This window comes from Triturus cristatus, chromosome 1_1, assembly GCF_964204655.1.
Source record: "Triturus cristatus chromosome 1_1, aTriCri1.1, whole genome shotgun sequence".
In the NCBI taxonomy this organism is placed as follows: domain Eukaryota; kingdom Metazoa; phylum Chordata; class Amphibia; order Caudata; family Salamandridae; genus Triturus; species Triturus cristatus.
This window is the reverse complement of record NC_140579.1, coordinates 246,508,915-246,527,588: the sequence shown is the minus strand read 5'-3', so window position 1 is coordinate 246,527,588 and position 18,674 is coordinate 246,508,915. Positions and strand designations below refer to the sequence as shown.

The 18,674-nt window shown below is 46.7% G+C and overlaps 1 long non-coding RNA gene across 2 annotated transcripts in view; it reads right to left on the bottom strand.

The window, feature by feature from the left end:
• The window catches only part of LOC146870080 (uncharacterized), a 35,502-nt gene extending 17,062 nt beyond the window's left edge, over positions 1-18,440 (bottom strand). For both annotated transcript variants that reach the window (XR_014958960.1, XR_014958958.1), the window contains exon 1: positions 18,148-18,440. This is a non-coding gene — a long non-coding RNA (uncharacterized LOC146870080). The remainder of the gene's footprint in view (positions 1-18,147) is intronic.
• Between the last annotated feature and the right edge of the window lie 234 nt (positions 18,441-18,674).

Genomic DNA, 18,674 nt, shown 5'->3' with positions numbered 1-18,674 from the left:
GGCGACACGAAGGGGGCCCCACCCGAGAGCAGTTCCAGCAAGAACAACAGTCCTGTCCCTCTCTCGAAGGGGTCCGACAACAGGCGACCGCGCAAACCAACGGTGACCAGACCGGCACCCACTGGATCTACTGGACCGAGGGCCTGTTGTACAGTGAACAGAAAGTAGCAGAACTCGGGGCCAGCCGCGTGTTGGTGGTCCCCCTCCGCTTCCGGGAGTTCCTTCTCCACCTGGCCCATGATGTGCCCCTCGCCGGACACTTGGGGCAAGACAAAACGTACAGTCGTCTGGTGACCCACTTCTACTGGCCCCGGATGCGGAGAGATGTGGACAACCACTGCCGGTCCTGCCAGACCTGCCAAGCCAGCGGAAAGACGGGGGGTCGGGTCAAGGCCCCCCTCCAGCCCTTTCCAGCCGTCAGCACCCCGTTCGAACGGGTCGGGATCGATATTGTGGGACCCCTGGACCCCCAAACCGCCCTGGGCCACCGCTTCATCCTGGTCCTCGTGGACCACGCCACCAGGTACCCGGAGGCGGTCCCGCTAAGAACTATAACGGCCCCTGTGGTAGGCCGGGCCTTGATGGGGATCTTCTCCCGAGTGGGATTCCCCAGCGAAGTGGTGAGCGACCGCGGCACGAACTTTATCTCCAGGTACATGCGGTCTCTGTGGCAACAGTGCGGGGTCACATACAAGTTCACGACCCCCTATCACCCTCAGGGGAACGGACTGGTTGAGCGGTTCAACCGAACATTAAAAGGGATGATCCAGGGCCTGGAAGAACCCCTCAGGCGGAAATGGGATGTCCTGCTGCCCTGCCTCCTGTTTGCCTATCGGGAGGTCCCGCAGAAGTCCCTGGGGTTCAGCCCGTTTGAACTATTGTATGGACACCCGGTCCGCGGACCGCTCAGCCTGGTCAAGGAGGGCTGGGAGATGAAGCCCCGAGGAGCCCCTCCTGACGTCTACCGATACCTCCTGACCCTCCGAAACCAGACCCGCAGGTTCCGAGCCATGGCCGAAGCCAACCTCGAGGCCAGCCAGGAGGACATGAAGCGGTGGTACGATCGCAACACCTTACTATAGAATTCGAGCCAGGACAGAAAGTATGGGTCATGGCCCCGGTCGAACCCGGCGCCCTCCAGGACAAGTGGACCGGGCCCTTCAAGGTGGTGGAGAAGAAAAGTCCCGTCACCTACCTGGTCGATCTGGAGTCCCCCCGGAACCCCCTCCGGGTCCTACATGCCAACAGGCTAAAACCCCACTTCGCCCGGACCGAACTGAGCCTGCTGCTGGCGACTGACGAAGGGGGCGAGGACGACTCCGAGCCCTTGCCCGACCTCTTGCAATCCGACATTCACGATGGATCGATCGAAGGGGTCCAACTCGCCTCGTCCCTGACCCCGGAACAGCGCAACGACTGCCAGCAATTACTGCGGGACTACGCAGCCCTCTTCTCTCTCACCCCGGGGGTGACCCACTGGTGCGTCCACGATGTCGACACCGGGGAGAGCCCCCCCCATACGACACAGAGCCTACCGGGTGCCTGACCGAGTGCGGGCCTGCATCCAGGCCGAAGTAGCGAAGATGCTGGCCCTGGGGGTCATCGAGCCTTCCGACAGCCCGTGGGCCAGCCCTGTCGTCCTGGTGCCCAAGGCCGCAGCTCCCGGTCACCCCCCGGAGTTGCGATTCTGCGTGGACTACCGAGCCCTGAATGCAGTAACCAAGACAGACGCCCACCCGATACCCCGGGCCGACGAACTCATCGACCGCCTAGGGGCCGCTCGCTACTTGAGCACGCTGGACCTCAGCGCCGGGTACTGGCAAATCCAGCTCACCCCCGGCGCCCAAGAAAGATCCGCCTTTTCGACCCCGGATGGGCATTACCACTTTCGGGTGATGCCCTTCGGAATGAAGAACGCCCCGGCCACCTTCCAAAGACTGGTGAACAAGGTTTTGGCCGGGCTTGAGGCCTTCAGCGCGGCCTACTTAGATGACATTGCCGTGTACAGCAACCACTGGGCCGAGCACCTTCTCCACCTGAAGGCCGTCCTGGCCGCCCTTCAGCGGGCCGGGCTCACAATCAAGGCCAGCAAATGCCAAATCGGCCACGGATCCGTGACCTACCTGGGCCATCAAGTGGGGAGCGGGCAGGTGGCCCCCCTCCAAGCAAAGATAGATGCCATCCAGACCTGGGAACCCCCCACTACCCAGACCGCTGTCCGGGCCTTCCTGGGCCTCACCGGATACTACCGGCGGTTTATCCGGGACTATGGGAGCATTGTGGGCCCCCTCACAGAGTTAACGTCCAAAAAGCAGCCCAAGAAGGTACACTGGACACCCCGCTGCCAAACAGCCTTCGACACCCTAAAGACAGCCATGTGTACTGCTCCGGTGCTGCAGGCCCCGGACTACCAGAAGGAGTTCGTGGTACAGACGGACGCCTCCGAGTATGGGATCGGGGCCGTCCTATCCCAAGCCGACGAAAAGGGGCTCGACCGACCAGTGGCCTTCATCAGCCGACGACTACTGCCCCGAGAGCAACGCTGGAGCACTATTGAGCGTGAGGCCTTCGCTGTGGTGTGGGCCCTCAAGAAGCTCCGGCCCTACCTCTTTGGCACCCACTTCCGGGTCCAGACCGACCACCGGCCCTTGCAATGGCTAATGCAAATGCGGGGCGAGAACCCCAAGCTGCTGCGGTGGTCCATCTCGCTACAAGGGATGGACTTTGACGTCGAACACCGGCCCGGCAATGACCACGCCAACGCCGACGGCCTGTCCCGCTTCTTCCGCCTTGACGAGGAGAATCCCCAAGGAGATGGGTGACTCTCCATGCCTTCGGCTGGGGGGGACGCCTGTTGGACCCGGCCTCGTGGCGTGGTCCTTAACCCCCTGGATTGTGCCCGTTCCCCGCCCCGGCCGTCACGGGCCACCCGTCTGAACTGCACCAAGGCCCTTCACCCGGAGCTGCACGTGGACGCATACTCCTCGTGGCTCCGCCATCTTGTTGGCATCCACGTCACACCGTGCACCAGCCGGCGCGACCCCGCTCAACCCGGCCTCGACCCCAGCGAAGCCCCGACATCGAGGCACCACGAACTAGCCAGGGGGTGCCGCAGGAACCATTCATCGCCCCCGGCGGAGGACAGTATCGATGGGACCCCCAACTGTCCTCCCCTCTCGAGGTGTGATCGCCCTGCAACTCCCATGGGCCTGGCGCCTCTCCTGCTGGGCGTCTGGCCACCTCCACCCGGCCACTCCGCCCCCTCGGGCGCATAGGTCCGGACATCAAAGGGCTCCAGACCTATATCTGGGGCGACCCCACCACAGCTCGGCAGTTGTATCCCGGAGTCGAGAGCCCTGCTGATTGAATCGCGGCTGACCCTACGGAGAAGAACTCTTGTCGGAACCATCACGAGCCCTGCTGACTGCGTCGCGGCTCCTTCCTGTGAACCCTTTCTGAACCACCTGGAACATCGGAGCCCTGCTGACGCCGTCGCGGCCCAACCTCGCTGAAACCTCCCTCGGAGCCCTGCTGACGACGTCGCGGCTCGAGCTGAGCAGAAACCATCTTGAGAGCCCTGCTGATTGTATCGCGGCTCTCCACGAACTGTACGCCAGAGCCCTGCTGACGCCGTCGCGGCTCAACCCCTCCGAGATCCGGAGGTCCTCCAGCTTGAGGATAAGAACTGGGCCCCAGGTACCCTCGTACCGCATTCCTGCCAAAGACTGTCCCGCTACCCCGACCCTTCCAAAGAGACACTGAGACTTTTGGTGGATCCCTCGATCCCTTCGTGTAAATATTGACCTCGTAACCTTTTTATTGCTGATAAAGAATTGCTTGTCACAAGACAACCTCCTTGAGTCCTGTGTGGTGGTGTTACTGTGCTAGGACGTGATAGGAGAAGGATCTCTCAGGAGACTTCTCGGCAGCGCTCGGCTACTTCGTGCAGTGTGAGGGCCCCCCCTTGGTGGTCGCACCGACTCCTCGGGGTCCGCCTTCCAACAGTCAGCAGCACCCAGCCTGTGACAGAGGAGGGGAGATGCTGAGATAGCGAAAGAGATACGGTAGGAAGGGATACTTAGATGATGGGAAAGTGAGAGTGTCACTGGAAGAGAGTGACGCCATAGAACAGCTCGCAGCCACTTACAGGTGAAGGTGGTAAATTCTGGGAGAGAGATAGGTAAAGAGAAAAGTGACAGTTCACAGAGGCACTTTCACAATTGCTTTATTAACCTTCCTGCTTTCTCAAATTTGCTTGAAAATGCACCATTTTTCTTCTCTTTTTTCAAAATTTTCACGCAACGAACCCCCCTTATGGTGGTACGGGCTCGCTCGCTACGCTTGCTCGCAACGGTGCAGTATGCCAATCATTTTACGCCTCACCACTTTCAAATGTCACCAGCCGCCCCTGTGCGTGACAATGTATTTCAGTGCGGTGATGCGGAGCACCACACTGAAATGCGTTAGTCTAACGCCTGATGCGTGATACTTTGCAGGACTGGGTACCCTGCTGCCAGCCACCAGGTCACCAAAACCTAAAATGGTGGCTGCCAAATCCCCTCATAGGATTATATAAGCATTGGACTACTTGGGCTACATGGACTATAATTGGGCTATGTCCAAAAAAGATAAAAAACACAAAATGGCCGATCCGGCCAGTGCAAACCCCTCCCAAACTGCCCGGAGGGCAGGCCTCACTACGTTCGGCCACCTCCCAAACCCCACTTGGGAGGGGGCAAGCCAAACCGAGACCCATTTAGTGTGTGAAAAAGGCTGCTTTATTGAAACAGGTGTGATGGAGCGGGGATTTGCATAAAAAAAAAAGAAACCTGCTTGAATCAAGTACCCCTGTAATACGTACTAACTTTAAGTAGTAAATAGAATTAACGTGCAGCTACACACCACACATGGGGAATTTGCTTCGCAATATGCATGAAATTAATCTTAACAGTACGTAAATAACCAAGTCTGAATGTGTTGCACGGCTTAACGCATATATATGTAGAAAAATGCATGACGTGAGTTGCTTTGTCATGAATAATTAATGCTGCTTTTTGTTTACGCTATGCTAGGATAACTGTTAACATGGACTAGAGTTATGGTGGGTGGTTAACAGTAAAGATTCCATTATCACATTATTAATGAATGTTTGCTTTCTGTTCTTTTAGTAAATGGACGAGTCTCCGTTTTAAGCTAAGTTAGCCGAACTGTGATGAGTGAAACTTGCAGCGCGCCTAAACCACGTGACTATATAGCCAAGATGCTTAACAAGCTGAAAGAGCATGGCACGGTGAAGGACGCTTGACATGCAGCCAAATCCAGTGAACCCTGTGTGAAAATCCACAAAATGTTAACTGTATTAACAAATTGCCCTTAACTCGACACATTTACCTCATGAGAGAATAGGGATGCATACTGAATATGTGGGAACAAATAACCAAATAATGAGGTAGTCAAAGGGAGCATGACTTAATGATAGGGTGATCATCTGCCCCATTTTTTGACCATTCCTGTAGCTAGAAAGGGTGATTTAGCAACTTTAGTGAGATGGAATCTGTATGGTAAGGTTATAAAGTATAGGTGATTTAGGGGCGGGGTTGGAAGCGAGGGCGGCAGATGCGGCTGCTGCTTTAGGCGTAAGGAGAGAAAGCGTGCGCTGCTGATTATCGGGTTGCAGAGAGGCCTAGCTGTTCCAGTCCAATCCTTATCCTGATCTTTGAGTCTTTGATCCCTGCCTCTTTGTTTGGAGGTCCCCTGCCTCTACCTAGCCCTGGGAGGTGGTTTTACTTGTTCGTATTCTTTGGGTTGGTATCTTTGATAATTCGAAGTTATAATCCATGTTCTTTTGTCTCTTCATCTGTCTTTCTCAAATCGAGATTTGATTATGCACATGTCTGATGTCTCTTCATCTATCCCCTCCATGCAACTTATGTTATCTTGAGATTGATTATTTGTTGACAGTTTAGAGTGTATTTTCTCTCGTGAGGTATTTTTCTCTAAGATTAATGCATTTTGAGTTAGATAAATGTAACAAAATTGCAAACAATGAGTCTGTGATTATTTTTGTCCGATTATTATTTGAGTAACTGTTGCCGTCAATTTTTCAACTAATTGGTCCAACGACCAAGAAGATGGAAATTTGAACAAAAAGGTTTATTGTGTAGAATATGATCTGTCCAAAATTTCAATTATTGAATATGAAATGGTAAGAAATTCGTAAACTTGACACCAGCGCCACAGGGACTCGGGTGTATGTGTATGGGCCAAAGTAAATGAAATAATTGAGTGTTCGTCCCTGTCCAAAATTATTGGGTCTGAGCTGGCTCAGTTTCTTGGTAGCAGAGTTATGGTTTAGTTATTGATTAATTAGGTAATGGTTATTGAATATACACTATATGTATTAACGTTAAGAGTTAGTGTTTTCGTTTATATGTTGTTCAGAAGTACAGGTACAAGAGGTGTCTGAGGAATCCCTGGAAGGAATTGGAAGAGTGTGGTAAAGAAATCACACTACAGAAGTACTTTTTCTGTTGTGATAATACTGAAAGGCTAGGTAGGGCTGTCGGTATTATGTTTAGGGAAATTTCTGTGTGAAAGAAGAAAGCTTGTAATAGTGAAGGCTTACCGTTTTGAAACTCTGGTAAGGGAAGCCAGGAACAGTAATAGGAACAATCCTCTTTGTATGTGAAGAGACCCTCTTGTGATAACTCGGTGCGATCTTGAGAGGAGTAGGTAGGTTATTCCGGAGCTTGACAGAGAAGTAAGATAACGCTGGACCTTATTATTGCTTGCAGTGTAAGAAAATCTCTTTGAAAAGTGAAGACTATCTCTTTATTTAGTGGAACAGACAAGGTAGCATTGTCTTTTTATGTTGTTACTAACAACATTTTGAATAAGAACAATTCAGAAAAATATTGCAGCAAACCTTTGCAAAGGGAGGGTCAGTAGTAGAAGTGATACTGATGTCACGAGGTGCGGCGCTGGTATTGGAGAATACAGCGGGTGTTTCTCGAGGAGCAGATTGTAAAGGGAGGGTCAGTAGCAGGAGTAATACTGACGTCACAAAGTGCCACGCTGGCATTGGTCAGACCGTGGAGGTGAGTGGAGTGTTGATTGGGTGACTAGTGCGAGACGCGTTGACATTGGACAAGGCTGAAAATACATAGTTTTAAGAGATTGGTTAGTTGGTGTAAGACGCGCTGGGATAGGATAAGGTTGACAACTGGGAAAAGGAAAATACGGATAGGTTTTGGTATTCTAATTGAGTACTAAATTGCTGATTGAATAGTCTGAAGATGGGTTTGTGGAAGAAACAAAAGAATCTGTTTAATAAGGACAGGCTGATTGTGACAAGGAAGGGAATTCCTATTCCGCCCTCTAAAACGCCCACATCTTATATGATGATGAAGCGAGGATATCATACGTATGTATGGTTAGAAAACTGGATGAAATATACTAAGGATGATGGAGCGTTAGCCTTTCCTGAGTTTGATACTTTTAACGTAAGGATTCTACAAAATTTGAGAGACAAAATGAATTCCTTGGAGCCAAATCCTAGACTCACACAGTATGAAGCATTGGAAGAGTGGGAAGCAGAGGCATTTGAGAGAAAGAAGGATAGAGGAGGTAGAAGGGATAGGAGATTTTTCGGAGGTTATCCTTTTGAGAGGCGAGAGGATCAGATGAAAAGATGGAGAAAAGCTGTAGTTACTGCAGGTTTATACCCAGTCCTGACAGTAGAGAGTCAAATAGGAGCTAAATGTAAGGAAAAACTGAAAAATCTAGAGGCATCTAGAGAAGGTTTAGATGAAAGTTATGATGAGTTACTAGAAGAAATGATGATAAAAAGACCTCTGCCTTATGAAGAAAGTTCAGGGGGGTTGACTCCAAGTGCTCCACAAACAGTAAACGTAACTCCATTGACTCCACAAGTCACTGATTTAGCTAAACAAATAAGAGAGAATTAAGTTAGTCTATTAAATAAGGCTAGAATAGAACAAATATAGAAATTAAATCAATTACATTTGAATGCAGAAGCCCTGACAGTACCCGTGACTATTGGTCCAGTGATCCCACTAATTGGGTAAAACTTAAATTTACAGAAAATACCTACCTTAGCAGTCCCAAGAAGTAGTGTTAGGAGTAACATAGTGAATAATGAGAGCCAAAGTGGACAAAATAACACCTTGTTGGATGTACCGGTCGGAGATATAAAGACTGGAACCCCAAGGAGAAGCACTCAATTAGAGCCAAGGAAATTAGGACAAATAATAACTCCAATAGCTGGGAGTTTGACGGGTCCCTCTTCAGAAGAACTCAGTAATTGGGTTAAGGAGTTAACTTAAACTGATGTACAGCCTAAAAGTGTGAATGTGAGTCAATTAAAAGTAGATTTGGAAGAAATGATTATCGGAACGATAAGCCCAGATAGATTGGGGACTTATAATGATGAAGAGTTGTTGTTTTTGTGCAAAAGTATTACTTGGAGAGCAAAGAACTTCCATGAGAAACTGTCAGAAGTGGCAAGTGAATTTGGAGTAGATATTGAAAAATCAGAGGTGTTACAGAAAACGTACCGCATGGCTTTTACTGATAAAGACTTCGAGAGTTTGAGTACGTCAGGGAAAAGATTGCAGATAAAATAATTGATAAATATCTTGAAGAAATGGGGAATGATAGAAAAATGGAGAAGTAAATGGGTGAAAAAGAAGGAAGAAGCCAGTGGAAAGGGAACATTCATGTTTCCACTAAAAGAAACTGAACAGGCAGAAAGAGTTTGTCCCATGATAGAAGTTCCAGGTGGAGGATATGTCCATGTACCTTGGACTAAGACAAGATACATTGTCATTTACCACTGATTTTCCCAGATTACGAGAGAAAACGGTTGAGTGGTATAAGCAAGTGGACAGATTTGTGAAGGTTTCAAAAGTATTACTGAAAGATCTGGATGGTCTATTTGAAATAGTGGTTCCTGCTGATTTTTTATTTTTTATTTTTTTATTAAATGTATACAATCACAAATTTTGTTGCATGGTTAACCCCGACTGGCACAGAACATTAGTACTTCACTGTTTATGCGGTTACCACCTTGCTGGCTAAAATTTTGATAGAGTACTAGGTGCAGGAGAAAAGGATAGAAAAGTTAGAAATGAGGGAGAGAAAGAGGATAGGACAGGCATATAGATAGATATACATTCTTGACTTAAACTTTAGCGTCCGATATGTCAACTGAGGGTCATTTTGTCTCAACTCTAGATAGTCCGGCTAGTTTCCGAGTCAACCTGGTTCGTATTTTGCAGTGCCTTGGGTCTGCTGATTTGTGGACAGAGTGTAAGATTACTGTTGATCGACCAAAAGATGAGTATCCAAGCGATGCAAAAACAGGTGCCCAATCTGAGGAGGTGATGAAAAAGTATCATTAAGCCATTACCTTTTTGAAGGGAAAAATCAGTCCAAAGGAAACAGATTGGGTTAAAATTGACAGAACAACCCAAGAGCCTAAAGAGTCTGTTCAAGCCTATTATGAGAGGCTGTTACAGGTATTTAAACAGTATAGTGGGTTTGAGAATATTGGAGATAAGGATATGGGACATATTTTGTCTATCGATTTGTATATGGATTAAGATCTGAAATCAGTGGTGCCATAATACCACAGCATATGCTATGCTATGCAAGCAAAGCAAATCAATCGAAATTCTAAGATATGCCAAATATTGCAGCGACGACATTGAATCTCGTCTTAAAAAGTTAAAGGAGAAAATGATGTGGGCACAAGTGAAATTGGCAGAACAAGAAACTAATAATGTTACACATAAACTGAGTCAGGATGGACAGACAAACAGTGACATTTGTGGAAAGTTTAAAATGAGTAAGGAAGAGGTGAAGAAAAAATATCCTTGTCATGCTTGCGGGAAGTTGGGAATGAGTGTAGATCTGTACAAAGTGGTAACGGAGTAAATCAAAATTTGAATCCACAGGTGCAGAATGATGTGACTAGGCAGAAGCAACTGGTAGTTATGCCCCAGTTACAGGTGCCACAACAGCCTATACCTCCCAACGTGAATACTCACATGCAGATGTACAGTGCAATTTCCGGATTTCAAGGAGAAGAGCAGTTTGGTAAGAATCCATTAGCTACGCAGATTTGGTGCGTTGCAGTGAGAGTGAGTTGGATGCGTAGCAGTGATGGTGCCTGAGGGGGGAGGAAGAATGCGTACTTGGCACATCTTTAGCGGTAGATCAGTCAGGTCCATTCATTAATGGAAAGGTGGAAGGAAAAGACATCACCTTCTTATTGGACACTGGTGCTACCCATTCCACTGTGAGAGCAGAAGAAATCCCAAATCTACCCCTCGTGGGAGAAACTATTCAAGTTGTAGGCGTTGCAAACAAACACATTAGTCAAAACATATGGCAAATAGTCGGCTGACTAAATGTGAGAGAGTGATCCTAGGTGCTGAAAATGTGACAGTGGTAAGATGCACTACTGCAATAATGACACCGGATGAAGATGTTGAATACAAAATAATGATGGCCCGACGAGAGTCAGAATTAAGCGAATTATATTCACTACTGACAGAAGAAGATTTATCAGAAGAGTTAAACGGTACAGTGAGATCAAATGTGTGGGATTTCACAGGAAGAGAGATTGGATTAATGAGAAAGGTAGACCCCATTCAGGTGAAAGTGAAGGATGGAGCAGTGTATCCCAATACCCCACAGTACAAAATCCAGAAGTAATTGCTGGAGTCACACCTGTGATTGATCAGATGATTGAACAAGGAATTTTTAAAGAAATATTGAGCAGTCCTTGTAATTCGCACATTATTGGTATCAAAAAGCCCAACGGAAAATATAGAATAGTACAGGATTTGAGAAAGGTGAATAAAATTGTTGTGCCTTGTTGCCCGGCGGTACCAAACCCTGGTGTAATTTTGTACCAAATTCCATGTGACGCTGAATGGTATACATTCATTGACTAGTGTCAAGCATTCTTTTCCATCCCTTTACGTCCGGATAGCCAATATTTATTTGCTTTCCGGTTCGGCAATCGTGTTTTGGCGTGGTGCTGAGTTCCTCAAGGGTATACTGAAAGTCCATCAATCTTTAATCAAATCTTGAAAAAAGGTTTGGAAACTCTAAAACTACCGGGAATCTCTGTCTTGGTCCTATACATCGTGACCTATTGCTGGCATCTAAAACACGAGAGGAATGTTTAACTGATTCCAATACTTTACTAAACCATTTAGCTGAGAGAGGAGACACAAGGTTTCACCATCAAAGTTACAGTACTGTAGACAGGAAGTTCAAAACTTAGGTCATAAGATTGAAAAGGGACTATGGAAAGTGACCCCAGAGAGAATCAGTATAATCAAGAAAATGTATCCACCCCAAAATCAGAAGGAAGTGAGGATGTTTTTGGGAATGGTTGGATATTGCAGATAGTGGATATGTGGCTTTTCGTTTATTGCAAAACCCCTGCAAAGGTTGACACTAAAGTATGTGAAAGTTCCAATTGTATTGGATGAAGAGAGTATGGAATCTTTCAATCGGTTGCGAAACAGTCTTTGTCAAGCACCTGCTTTGTGAATGCCAGATTATTCTAAAGAATTTGTATTATACTGTTGTGAACAAGATGGATGTGCGCTTGTGGTCCTAACTCAGAAACATGGAATGGCAAGACGCCCAGTAGCTTATTTTTCCGCTACTTTGGACTCTGTGGCCGCTGCATTACCTGGTTGTTTAAAAGCAGTAGCAGCCACTTGTGTGAGCTTGGAACAAAGTGAATCAATTGTGATGGGTTACCCAGTGAAGGTCTATGTGCCTCACTCTGTTGAGATACTTCTAACTGGTACTTGGACTCAACATCTGACAAATAGTCGGCTGACTAAATATGAGAGAGTGATCCTAGGTGCTGAAAACGTGACAGTGGTAAGATGCAGTACTGTGAACCCTGCCACATTATTACCAAATTCAAGATGTGAAGAAGTGAGAGAAGAAGCAGAACATGATTGCTTGGAAATGACGGAGCTTTGCACTAAGCCCCGCCCAGACATTGCAGATGAACCACTGGAAGAATCTGATTGTGAATTGTTTGTAGACGGATCTTGTATGAGGAATGCAAAGGATGAATTGTGTGCTGGTTATGCTGTTTGTACCTTGACTGGAGCCCGGGAAGCCTCATATGTAAAAGGCATAAATTCTGCTCAAGTTGCAGAGCTGGTCGCTCTCACTAGAGCTTGTAAATTGGCAAAAGGTCTAAAAGTAACGATTTTCACTGATAGTCAGCATGGCTTTGGAGTCGTACATGACTTTGGTCAGTTATAGATACAAAGAGGATTTATGACCTCCTCTGGCTCACCAATTCGGAATGGGAAAACTGTAAAGGAATTAATGGAAGCTTTACAGTTACCAAAAAGAGTTGCAGTTGTAAAATGTGCTGCACATCAATCCGCAGACGATAATGTGACCAGGGGTAACAGATACGCAGATCAATTGGCGCATTACTGTACTCAAAATACCCTGGCCATAAATAGATCGATAGAAAGAGGAATTACCGAATGCCACCTTATGTTCACCACCACATTTGAGACTTGGGACGAGGTAAGACAAATGCAGGAAGAGGTTAGTGACAAAGAGAAAGAAGAATGGAAGAGAGCAGGCTGTAGGACAAATGATGACGAGACCTGGGTATATTATGATGAAAGACCAGTATTTCCAGATTCATTGCTTTCTCACATGGCCAGGATGTACCATGGACATGCGCACATTGGATGAGACGCCACGGTAAGAATGTTCAAGTAGTCCTGGTACAATCCCAAGTTTAGACTGATCGCTGAAAGTCTGTGCCAAAGGTGTGATTTGTCAAAAACAAAATCCAGGAAGGAAGATAGTAGTAAGTTGGGGTGTAATTGGGAGAGCTGGAGGACCTTTTACCCGACTGCAACTCGATTTTATTGAATTGCCTCCATGTAATGGACTAAAGTATGTCTTAGTCATTGTTTGTTTGTTTTCTCGCTGGGTTGGAAGCCTACCCGATGAGAAGGAATGACAGTTTTACTGTAGCCTAGTTGTGGTTGAGAGAACTAATCCCGAGATTTGGTTTTCTAGTCACTTTGGAATCAGACAGAGGATTGCATTTTAATAATGAAATAATTTGAATGATCTGTGCTGCTTTACAAATCCAACAGAAATTGCATTGTGCCTACAGACCAGAGGCATCTGGTATTGTGGAACAAATACATGGCACAATAAAGTCCAGATTAGGGAAGGTGTGTGCATCCACACCACTAAAATGGCCTGACGCTTTGCCCCTGGTGTTGATGAGTCTCAGAAGTGTACCTGACAAAAAGACTGGATTAAGTCCCCACGAGGTGTTGATGGAAAGAGCAATGAGACAAGCATACATACCTGCAAATAAATTGATGAACCTATCTGATGAACATGTGCTGGGCTATTGTAGAGGAATGGCTGACCTGGTGTGCTCTGTGTCTCACCAGGTTGGAGGAGATGCCACACCGACTCAGCGGGATCAAGCACACAACCTGAATCCTGGTGAGTGGGTCCTAGTGAAGAAGCACACGAGGAAGACGTTGGAGCGGCCCTTACCAAATCATATTGGTGACGACCACAGCAGTGAAGTGTTTTAGGTTGCCAAATTGGATTCATGCAAGCCATACCCGTTTAGTCCCAAGTTCAATCGAAAGAACCAAAGAGCAGCAACTGAGAAACAAATCTACAACCAGTAGCTGAAGTGTGTGAAGCTGAAGAGTCTGGAGTGACAGATTCTGATGAACATTTTGACAATGAACAGCCAAGCACAAGTCGAGTACAATGGGCACCAGATACTGGGACAGAAGCGACTGCTGTTGAGTTAAAAGAAGGTGAGGTTGCTATTGAACCAGGAGAAGGTGAGGAATCAGGCTCATCGACTTAGCCAAACTATATGCGCTATCTCAGAACGGGAAGCAGAGGAGATCAACGACTCGTACCTCGCAATAAGCCAGAACACGGCCTCTTTTGCAATCCCTGTTAAAGTGAGCACAAATATAATCCCTAGACCTGCCAGCTGGCCAAGACCCCCTGCTCTATACACGTCTATACATACAGAACACACCAACACTGAGGCTCTCCGTCCTCTATCGTGCATGCTCCTCAAATGCAGATCAGCAGTACAACACGCCACAGAGATTGCTGAAGTTATACTTGCGGAAGAAATAGACATCACATTCCTCACAGAATCCTGGCTCAATGACCATTCTACCCCCATCCTAGACCTTTTCACCCCTCCAGACTACAACATCATCAGACACGACAGACCGATCAAAACAGGTGGCGGCCTACCTATCATTCACAAAGAAGGATTACAGTTTACCAGATTAAAATCCACTCAATACCAGACTCTTGAGTACCTAGGTGTTGAATTTACAATCAAAGGCATCACGCCCATCAAATTCCACACCATCTACCATCGTCCTGGTAAACGTGCCATCTTCACTGAAGAACTAACCGACCTAATAACTCACTTCTCCCTAACAGACACAGAAGACGTGTTCCTGGGTGACTTCAATTTTCACTGGAACAACCCAGAAGACACCACTGCACAGAACCTCTCCAACCTGTTTGAAATAACCACCCACAAACAACTTTGCAATGGACCAACACACATCAATAAACAATTAACATTGAAAATGTTTAAATTCAGAAATTCTGAAATAGTGAGTCTGAATTAAATAGCATTGAAGCCTGTGGAAGGAGTTTTGGCCTTCAATTATGTGTGCTTTATGTTAGATTTATACTCTCTTTTTCTCTGCATATCTTGTCCATCTGCACATCTTCAACCCCCTCTCTTTCCTATTCAGCATCCTCTTTTCACTCTTCCCTGAATGCCCTTCCTCACATCTGTCACTTCACTGCCCCCAACATGCACTGCACTCCCTCAAATATAAGCACTTTAATTTCTCTTACTTTTGCCTTGCAAGTATTTGACATCAGTGTACCCCCTTCACACACATTTACACAGAATTTCAGTTGCAAATGGAATACACAAATATTGTTCTGTGTGCTCTGCAGAGAGGCCAACCCACTGACAGGCACTTTGTTTGGCTTTAGCCTTAGCGCCTGCGTGCTCAATCAAAGCCCCTCATAAACCCAGCATGGCTCAAGCCTCAAAGTATGCTCAGAAAAAAATACAGATAAACAACAACATTATAAAATAGCTCACTCGTGGGAATGCAAGATCAAGTAAACATGTAAAATAAAAGATTGTACTTATGGAGCGTTGTAAATATCAGGAGTTCGTGCTAGTATTACTCGATTGACCTACTATCTTTACAATTTCGGGATGAAAGGCTGAGGCCGACATGCAGGCATTAGAATCAGTGCATTGATCGTAGATCTGTACAACAGGTGTGTTAACCGACTTGTATGCATTACTGGCTTGTTTTTTGCTCTATTTTCCAGTGCTAAATGTGTTCTCGGGACCAAGACTGTTGCGAGAATGGAATTTGCCATAAAAATATAAAATGCCCAAAAACAGAGAACAAGAGTCACTTGCATTTGCTCCCTTTGCATTGTTTTGGTGCTCCTGCTATATGATTTTTTTTTTATCCAAAGCAATCCTCTATTACAACACATGGCATAATTTTGCTCAAAAGCAGAACACAAACAACGTCAGCGTAAATGTCTGACAGGCTGCCTATGATGTCCACGTGTGAAGTAAGGCCGGAAACTGGGTCAGCAATGCAGGAATACGCGATCTGCAAATCACCACATTGCTCAGTGGAAAGCGTTCAACTAACGGTTACGGGAGAAGATCATGTACTCGATCAATTATGAATCTGTGTTAAAAAGAAGTTTCGACCAAAGCCTGAAATACATTCGGGAGACGTGAATCTTAGAAGAAGCATCGTAAACAATATATATATAAAACAGACGGTTCCCGGTTTTTAAATGAGCCATCCGGTGAATGATGTGGCATAGCTGAAAACCCAGCTGACATCATCAAACATTCAGGAAAGCCTAGTAGGACTGTGAAAAGAGCATATTTTTATGCACACTGATTGGACCATTTAAAAGTGCGCATAGAAGCAGGTGTCTTTACACAGCAGGTGGTGATCAACACTGCAGGCTTCTCTTTCCTGGCCCGTAAACTCCACGCACACATGTCAAGATAAGGAAACACGCCCCCCACCCTTGCAACAGAAAGCGGGAGGAGTAGTGCCCCCCAATCCTCCCCGATCCCCTATTGAGTTGAAGCATATCACGGAAGGATGAAAGTTTTAAGAAGTTTAAGAATATAGTAAAACCTAAGGCGCTCAGTGACGGGCCTGAGTAATTCTGCTGTAATAACAGAAGGCCTGGAATCAAAGTGTAGGCTCCAATAGTGCAACAGGCGCAGTGACACTGAGGTATAGGTATTGGAATGGCCAATTACACCATCATCTTTGTTGTTTTCTTTTACCACTAAACCAGGACATGGATGTCCCATTTCCCCTGCTTGCATGAGGGCCCAGGGCACCCTTGCCACGCCACCGTATAAGATTAGTTTACGCACGGTTTTGGTGAGATATGCGTGAAGTGACAAGGATAGTGTGCGGGTATTGTTTGGTACCTGGTTTCATTTTTTTTTATTTATTTTTTTTAGAGTAACAGTATGTGGTAGCAATGAGCACGAGCAGGGGCATGAGGAGGCACTCCCACCGAGAGCAGGAAGCTGGAATCACCTTTAACACCACAACTGCTGAGATCATTAGAGTGGGAATAGGAGCCTGCACGCCGAGATCTCAGATTGTGTTATTACACACCCACAATTCATCTTCATTTCTCTCTACTTTGCTCTTAACCGGGTCTACCTACATCTGTGCGCGAACTGCAGGCAGCATAGAAGCTGCAGGCAGATTCCATTAACAGCAGAACTACCTCTCAGGTTATGCAAGCTGCTTAATGGAGCTGACCTATCCGTCTGTATTTATAAAACAATCAAAGCCAGTTGCTTTAGTAACTCCTATATTCTTAGCCCGGACATACCATGTCTTGGATGTCCTTCATTCAAATGGTGCCAAAGCAGGTGACCTGACACTTTGGCACAGAGATGGCTGAGAGTTTGCACATTGCACACCTACGTGCCATGCCAAAATATGGGCCGTATGAACGTTCAAAATTCACAAGTAAGACACGGCACTCCTCACGGTGGAAAAATTAGGTTTATTAGCGATGCCAACGATAACTAGTGCTTGGTTCACACTCTAATCCACATGGGCACATTGTGGTGAGATTTCAGGCGCGCTCATGCAGGAATGGTATTCAGCTCCCTCAGACAGCATGACAGCGTGCAGATATCCTGATCGCATAAAACTAAAGATAAGACTGTAAGCCTTTGGCACATGACGTGAAGCACATTATGCGGTCCTTTTGCACCCAAAACCTTTCATTAATTGTCGTAAACATGTGCTTTTAACAATTTCATATAAATATAAAAAAATATAATGCCTTTAAACAGCTTCAACTAGCACCCTTTAGTCACAACCTAAAACTATCCTAGCAATATCCACCCCCTCTTTGCAAAGTACAAATCGTCGCATACACTGATGATACTTAAAAAATGTCCAGAAAAATAATATTGAAAATGCAGCTTTTTTGTATACGTGGCATTGCCAAATCCATTATTTAAATAGCAAACATAAAAATACGTTCCTGCACTGGATGCTGAAAAGCTGTGTCCTGAAATTTACAGTTTTCCTCAATGGGGGGCTGTGTGAACAGTGGCCTCTGACTGCATGAAGGCGGAGGCGGCCTTTTTCAATTATTTTTTTTTCTTTTTTGGACGGTGTGGAAAACGATCAGAGTACATATAAAAAGAAAAAATACATTCATTACTTCATGTCCTACGTGCCCCAGGTTTTTACCAGCTCTTTGCCGCAGCCATTTCTTCTAGCGTTTTTGAAGATGGAAACACTGTTCATTATAAAGAAATGGACTGTGAAAACTGCGGTGCAATGCTTTACACAATGTCCGCTATCACTGCTCCAATCGTCTGATAATGGGCAGCTCTCCCTTCTTTCGCACAATTACTGTTTTACAGCCAGTCGCGGCTCGCAATTCTCGGGGGTGGGGGGGGTGTAATGTAAAATAAAAAACTTGACTTACCTGACCCCGATCCCACACGCGCCGCCTTTGTGTCCAGTTCCTGGGCCTGTTCGGACTCCGGAGCAGGAACAAGTCTGGGCAGGTCCGTCTGCAGCAGGAACAACTTCAGACTGCGCGGCCGGTGTCTGCAGCGTCTGAATTGGCTAAGACTCTCAGCCAATCCAGACGCTGCTGCATTAGCAGCGTCACTGGATTCATTGGCTAGGGCACAGATACGGCCCACCCACTAGGAGACCGGGGGGCTGCAACGGCCTCTCGGGTCCCCCCTCCCTCACTCTCCTACTGAAGCTATACTAGTGGCTGACAGTGCGCATGTTCGGGCTGGTCATAAAAATGACCAGCCCAAGCCCGAGCATGCTCACTACGTGCCGCTATCAGTGACAGTCTGACTGTCACTCAAATCCTGTTGAGTGCTGCTGCAGCACTGCCCCCACCCCCTTCAGCGACCAATTGACGCGCATGTTTAGTAGCGTCTGCCGTCTTTTTTCAGCGGCAGCGCAAGAGTGGTGGTTGCACGAATTAGGGCG